Below are 8,124 nucleotides of genomic sequence, written 5' to 3'. Positions count from 1 at the left end.
GAAGAGCGTGGTCAGGAACATGGTTAGTGACTCTGCCTTCCTATATCATCTACCCTCCTGCTAGGGTTGCCAGTAAGCCTGGAGAAAAATGCCATGTCCTTTTAACAGAAATGGAAATGAGCATCTGAGTCTTGTCATGGCATGGAGATAAATAACATCCAGTTATGCCTCTATTAAAGGAACAATACCTTTCTTGCGTGTCTACGCAGCTGGCAACCTGCTCTACTGCCATTTTTTTCTGGAGTGAAATCGTTAAGGGGGAAAGTCTTGTCAATTTCACTACTGCCTGGTGGGTTTTTTAAGTTTAAATGCAATGCTGTGGGGGGCATAGAATTTCTTGTGCTTCTCTCACCCAAATCTCCCTCCCCCCTTCTCACCTTGGGAGTAGTAACAGCAGTGGCAGCCCCTGGGGAAAGTGGCCAAAAGGAAAAGCTTTGTTCTTTGCCTGCAGTGCTGTTGTTGCTCAGAGGGGTAGAGACTAGCTATGATATGTCAGACTAGGTTTGGAAGGAGTGATGAGGTCACAGAGTTCCTCTCTGCAGGAGCAGCAGTTGGCCTCTTATTTATCAGTGACCCCCTCTTTTTCATGCTCAGAGAACTCTTTGTCACTAGGGTCTGGCTTCTGCTTTTTCCAGAATTTACTTCATTCTCTGTACAAGGCTGACCCAATCTAGGGTAAGATGAATTTCCCTAGCCATGAAGAAGAAGAAGAGATTGGATTTATACCCCACCCTTCACTCCAAGTGTCAGAGTGGCTTACAAACTCCTTCCCCTACCCACAACAGACACCCTGTGAGGTAGGTGGGGCTGAGAGACCTCTGACAAAAACTGTTCTTTCAAGGACAGCTCTGAGAGAACTATGGCTTGCCCAAGGTCATCCAGCAGGTGCAAGTGGAGGAGTGGGGAATCAAACCCAGTTCTCCCAGATTAGAGTCCGCACACTACACCAAACTACACTACTGAGATGGAGAAGGGGGATATTGCTTACCAGATTGCTTCCAATTAACACCAGAAAAGTATTTTATTAATGCATGAACCTGATGCACAATTGTCAAGACAGGGCCAATGGTAGTATACAGTTAGTACAACGGTAATACCATGAACCTGATGCACAATTGTCAAGACAGTTATTACAACGGTAATAAAAATATTACATTTTTTGCTACCTAACAGTATTACCTTATGTACCCTATCTGTGCTCTGCAGGACTTGGTCCAGTTCTGCAGGGCCTGTAAGATGGAGATGTTCCGCCAGGCCTATGGTTGAGAACAGCAATGGTTTGTCATGAAGCCTGGCCTCCTTTACTCCCCCCTCCCCTCTAAGGGAAAGGGTATAAATTGGTATCCAACGCCATCTGAACTAGCTATGATTTGTACTGTATTGTTTAGCTGTTTTAATTGTTAATTGTTTTAACTGAATTTAATTATTATTGATTGATTAATACATGCATTTATTGAATGTTGTGTACCACCCTGAGCCCTTTGTGGGGAGGGTGGTTTATAAATTAAATAAATAAATGTTGTGAATCTGTCGGTGTCAATGATTAGTAATTACAGAGTAGAAGCAGAAGATTTGGTTTTCAAATGATTTTGTTTCATTGTTCCAAAAGAATTTTTTTGCTCCAAAATGTATTTTGATCTTTAACATAGCTTGTCCTGAGATCTTAGTGTAACATACAGCGGTATTTCCCAACCTGTGGGTCAGGACCCAGAAGTGGGTCGTGAAGCCTCTGCAAGTGGGTTGCAGGCCTGCCATCTCTAATGGCTGCCCCTGCCCTTTCCATTGCTCTCTTGTATTTTGAAAACCAAGAGGTGACCCTGGAAACAGTATCTTCCATGTCATACATTAGTGGGTATTTTTTCTTCACTACATATACATGTTGATTAAGTAAAACATGTCCACTGTAGAAAATGGAATGCTGAAGAAGATGGGCACCAGGTCATAGTTTGCCTAGGGTGTAAAAAAAAAACTTGGGCCAGCCCTGGATGGGTTACCATACCAAGTATATTTGGACTTGTGGGTCACCATGCTCCCTCTAAGCTGTGGAGTCTTGTGAGCAAAAATTCTACTTTGTGAGCTGCCGGCATCAAAGTTGTGAGCAAGTGATTGGGCTGCTGCATAAATCAGTTTACTCTGGAGCCCTCCTTCCTGAGCTATGACAAAAATGTGTGAGCCAGAGGCTAAAAAAACTGTGAGCTAGCTCACACTAACTCAGCTTAGAGGGAACACTGGTCACCATAGCAAAGAGGTCGGGAACTGCCACCTTACAGTAACCTGGTCATCTCCAGTTCTTGCTGCAGTACTTCTGGCAGTGTCTGCTCCTATAGTCATGTGTTTCATTTCACACTTTAGGTAGCCTGAAATTATTGGACCAATAAAGACAGTGTTAAGCACTTTAAAGTCCCAATGGCCCATTTATGTCAATGAGAATGTTGAGCACATGCTTATTTCTTTCTATGGAAATGAAAGGGACGTAAGTGCTTCTTTTTGTACAGGGACATGTTATAAATATTCATTTCTTACATGTGCTTTCTCCTCCTGGGCTTGCGTCTTGGTGGGCACTTATTTTTTAATAGTGAATGTTGGAGGTGGAAAGCTGTATTCCAGTACTTATGCACCTATGGCCTTCATAATATTTTGAAATATGGCATGTTTTCAAAATCTGACCTTTCCATTTTTGTAACAAGCTTTGTAATGACATCAACTGCTGTAGAACGACCACACATAAAATTACTTCTGGGTTAAATACCATCAAACTGCCCCATCTCCTGTTCCCTCTTTGAAGCCCAGCTATTGTCAGTTTAGTTTTCTAAAAACATTAGCTTCTGCATTGAAAATTATGCTCTTATTATTCACTGAAGCAGAGGAAGGCTTGAAAAAGTTAATGAACTGTTCCAAATGTTAAACAACCAGAATGGAAATTAAAACGATTCCAAAACATTTTCCCCCCTTCAAAGTCACTGATTTCTCCTTAATCTGATTGAGTTTTGGATGTCATCCAGGACTCTTGAGCACTTGGGGTTGGAGTTATTTGGAGTGAATAATTCACGTATGGCACTTAGTTTGCAGACAGGAAGATTGCTGGTCTGAATATTTTGAATTAACACAGTAGATTTGATTTGGCTTTAGTTTATTAAGATTCATGTAACTCAAATGTGAACTTTAACCAGAGGCACCCTCAAGGAAGGAGCTGTGGTGGCTCAAGTGGTTAAGACGCTGAACTGCAGGCTGTAAGGTCGGTAGTTCAGCAGTTCGAGACCCAAGTGCCCTATGACGGAGTGAGCTCCCAACTCTGGTTCCAGCTCCTGCCAAACTAGCAGTTCGAAAGCAAGAAATTGTAAGAAGATAAATAGGTACCACTTCGGTGGGAAGGTAACAGCGTTCTGTGCACCTTGGCGTTTAGTTATGCCGGCCACATGACCACGGAAATGTCTTTGGACAGCGCTGACTCTTTGGCTTGGAAACGGAGATGAGTACCACAAACCTACAGTCGGATTTGACTGGCTTTCGAGCAAGGGAAACCTTTACCTTTACTCTCAAGGAAGTTTGTAACTAAGAAGGATTCAAAGCATGTATTCTCAGCTATGCCCCCCTATGGTACTTATCCATCCTATAGAAATAAGCTATGGATCGTCCTTCTAAGATTCATAATATGAATTTATCTTACCCAATGCACAGACAGTTTATACTGATTTTTTATATTTTAAAAGCTTTGGAAAAACATATCTCAAAGAGCCAAATACATATTTTAAAAGCTTCAGGGTACGTTTTTGAACAGAATTATAAACATCAGAAGATCACTGTTCCTTTCCTACCCCTATAATCTTTTCTTCCATCTTGATATTACAGCTTTGTAACCCCCGCCCCCGGGACTTTGTAAAATTTTCTTAGGGTTGGTTCATGATGCATTATTTGGTTTTGTTCCTCTGAATAACCACACAGGGAAATGCAAAATGATTTATCTAGTTGGAGTAGTCTCCAGAACTGTAACAAGTATCATGTCTAGTGTCTGAATCCTGTCTATCTAGTATTTAAAGAAGTGTGCATGCACACGAAAGCTTATACCTTGAATAAGACTTTGTTGGTCTTAAAGGTGCCACTGGACCTAAACCTTGTTCCCCTGTCTAGTGTCATCATATCACTTATCCATGTGTTGTCTCTCTTACTGCAAAAAACCTTTTGTGACTCCCCGAACCTTCCACCTTCATGTTAAACCTCTCTCTCATGTTCAGGGATACAGGTTAATCAGGCAATCATAGCTTGCCACCCAGCTTGAGGGTAGTAGCATCCCAGGTGGGTCTCACCATGTTCCCTAGCCCCGAGCATCCTTGACCACAAGATGAAGTGTGTGTGCCAAGCAAACAATGCCCTTGAGGTGCGCAGCCTTCACAGCTGCCAGCGTGATGGCACCGGCATCCCTTACCATGTAGCCATGGATGTCTGTTGCTGCCCACCCACTCCCTCAGGCTACTTTGTATCATAGCAATGATGTTTGCCACCATGAAGCCTGCATCCATGTGTAGAAAATTGATCTTTAGAAGTTTCATGTTGCCCTTGTGGAGTCCTAGAAGTTTCAGGCTCCCCTTTGGAATGCATCTGGCTTGACCATTTGTCCAAATGGCCCCCATAAATCCAGATGCCTCAGTGAAGCATGGCAGAGATACACGTAGGCTCCTGGAAGGGAGGGGGACATGGATCAGTTTACTGCAGAGACTGGTCTATGAAACCCCACCTTTCCCCACCCTGTTGCCATGACAAACACCTAATTTGGAAAGTACCTATCTCATTGGATTGGCTAATGGCCAAAGCTAATTCTAATGAGATTGGGGTTCAAATTAGCTAACCCGGGAAGCAGAGCTCACTTTTTTGGCTTCCTCCTAAATGTATCCTGAAATGCTGTATCTCCGTTGTGTGCTCTTTGGGAGAGAACAAAGGATTTCTCAAGCACATGGCGAGGTGCTTGCAAAATGGAGCCGTTGTTCCTCAAGCTATTGGACCCTCCCTATGGACTATTGACCTTCCCTAATGTTGGTAAATATGCTCTATTGTGTAGTTAGGCAAAATCTTGCTTAGACTTTCTTATTTTGATAATCTCTTCTAGCCTGGTTGCAAGTATCTGCTAATAAACTTTTATTCTGTTTATAACTGTGTCTGATTGATGTACCTTGACTCCAAGCCTTTTTCCTTAGTGCCTGAGACTGCTTGTCCAATTGCTACTACCTGGCTAAGAATATTCTTGGATTAAGTCCCAAAAGCCAGTCAAGAGTTTGAACCTTCTCTTGGGCTGGAAGGGGACTATAGTGAAAGGTTCTGGTGGCAGGTGTCTTAAATCCAAAGAGAGACTACCTCTCCTGGGTTTTGGTGTAAAACTTATTGTCTCAGTCCATGATCCTTTCCCTTTCCAGTCCTGGATTGGCTTGAGAATGAGACAGAATCATGACAATCCATCCCCTGCGCATGGAACAGAATCACTTTCTAGCCAGGTGGCAGGACTGTCCCCTCCTGGGGCCTGAGCCCAACAGTCCAGGCAGTGAGGTCCTCCAGTTGCCACCAGTGGGTGGTGAGGGAGAAGTAGCCATGCTGCTGGCTGCTCCAGAGGTCCACAGTGAAGAGGACAGTTTGGTCTTGCCCTCTGGAGAGCTTGCCCTTGACCAGTGCCACTATGGAGTGGTGCATGGTGGGCAAGACTCGCTGGCTCATGGTTCTCTGCGAGGGGACAGAGTACCAGAAAGCCAAGTGGTGCAACAAGTGGTGAAAGGCTATGTCCTTCATGAGGGAGAAGGCCATCCACTGCAATCATCTCGTTGATGAGATGAGTGAGTGCTTCCTGATACCTCCCCTTTGCCCTTTTGGGTGGCACTGTCGGCATCCCTGGGAACATGACCTCTTGGAGGATGGCCTGTCTTGGGGTCCCAACCATGGCATCCAGAACATAGGCGTAAAGTTCATGGGGGCGTCGGGGCGTCGGGGCGTCAGCCCTCCCCCGAAATTTTCAGGAAGGTGCTCAGCCTCCCCCGGGGGCAACTGATTCCAGCCACCCTTGCTCCCCCCACCCCATTCTGAAACTATGTTCAGCAGCTGGGTTGGGACCGGAAGGGAGGGAAGTTAGGGTGGGGGCTTGCTTCCTCCTGGAAGTGAAGCCCCACCCTCAGCTCCCAGCAGCCCTTAGTTCTGCCGGGCTGCACATGGAGTCTGGCTTTCCTGGTTTCCTGCACACACGCACAAAGGTAGGAAGCATGCTTGCCCAGGCTCTCCCTTACTGCTAAGTCCTCGAGGCACATTTGTTCAGCCCGCCTCTCTGCCCCCCTCACCCAACTACCAGTAAAATCAGCGCAGACTGGGAGGGGAACTTGGCCCGGCGGACTTGCCCTGCCGAAGGGAGCACCGAAGCTCAGGGGCTGCAGTCCCTCCCTTTTTTTTCAAAATCTGATGAGATCAGGCTAACCTGAGCCATCTGGGTCCATGGCATGGTGCTGTGTGGGAGCTTCCCATGCAATCATCTTCAACCTATCCTTGGGAGCCACAATCATTAGGAAAGAGCCATGTGATAGAAGTGTAATAATAATTTACTCATAGTTGCAAGAGCCAATAAGATTTGAGTTTAATGAGGGATTGGGCAAATTGATCTAAGGAACTGAAAAAGGAGAAAGTATTAGCAAGCTCAGTGGTTAATGATTTGAATAGAGCTCTTTATAGTCCAATCCTGAGGACACTTCCCTGGGAGTAAGCCCCCTTGGATAGACCTCAGTAGGTTGTCTCTGTTAGACTGATGAGGAATTGTTATAGGAAGGGTATATGAGATTAATGTATATGAGAGAGAGAGAGAGTCTGAAAATGTAATACAGGTTTCTGTGGACTGCCTCCCCTATTGTATCATACAGATCTTGCAATAGTATTGTAGCTAACCCCACCTAAGAAACTTCTATGCTGTTTCTATAATTTCTAAAATGTACTTCACACCTACTGTGCATCTCCATTCCTTTCTAATTCCTCTCAACTATGTACAGCTTTCTATGTTGTGCTTCATTTGGACCGCTTTGCTTTCTCAGGTCCTAGACTCCTTCTTTTATATAACCATGGATCTACATCCCCTTCCTCAACCCTTGCTTCTTTCCATATGGATAAAAATCCCATGTGCAAGCAGCCAGCATGCCATCTAATTTTAACTGCACTGAAGCCAAATAAGTATACTGTTCTAGTGGGGAGTCATTCCTACAGGTATGAGATCAGCTTTGCAAATCTACCAAAGATATTACTCATTCACAAAAATATTTGCTGCCTTGCTGCCCACCCATGCCAATATTAGTTGTTTGTGGCACATTAGCATCTCTAAAGGGAAATAGAATGGGGCCTCCCAACTCTTACCTGGAAGGATATTCTTAATCAAGTGGCCATTTCCAAGCCCTTCTTGCTTAATGATAACACAGCTGCCACACATCTGTGCCTGCTGGCAGCTAGGAAGATTTGAGTCCTACCTCACACATTACCTTAACATAGTGTGTGGACAGATGTGCATGTTAATCCACTCTTGCCCTGCCTCTAATTGTTAATCTGCTGTTGCTCCACCTCTAATTGATCCAGAGTATTTTGAAACAGAGAATACTGATCAGACTCACCCCTTTAAGCACTCTTCAAAGTGCTTTCTTGAGCAATCAGATGCATATCAGACCTGGCAGCCAAGGAGTGTTGCCATTGGCCATTTTTGAAAATAGTTTCTCCCTTGAGCATGCCCACAAGTGTTGCTATGCCTCCTGAGATATGTAGTTCATGGGGCCGTCGGCCATTTTTTTAAAAGTTTGTCCTGTGGGCGTGCACCCAAGTGCTGATCAGCCTGCTGGGTCATGTAGTCTCCTTCTCTAAACTTTTCAATTTACCCCTTCCCCAAAGCACAGGAAAAAGCTAAAGTACAGGAAAGTTTTTATTTGGAAGTTTTTATGAAGAAAACAAAGTTTAGAGCAGCCCCTGTGGGAGAGGGGGAGAGAGAAAGAGAGAGGTGCGAATATGCAGTTGAGTGCACTTCGCTAACTAGTAAAAAAAAATGGCAGCTGAAAAACAAGAGACCAGTCAGACCTGCCTGACAAGAGCAATCAGACAACAGGAAATCTGGTTTTAAATCAGCTCAGC

This window comes from Gekko japonicus, unplaced genomic scaffold, assembly GCF_001447785.1.
Source record: "Gekko japonicus isolate JY-2015 unplaced genomic scaffold, Gekko_japonicus_V1.1 scaffold1624, whole genome shotgun sequence".
NCBI lineage: Eukaryota > Metazoa > Chordata > Lepidosauria > Squamata > Gekkonidae > Gekko > Gekko japonicus.
The sequence above is the reverse complement of the archived record's forward strand: the minus strand, read 5'-3'. Positions refer to the sequence as shown.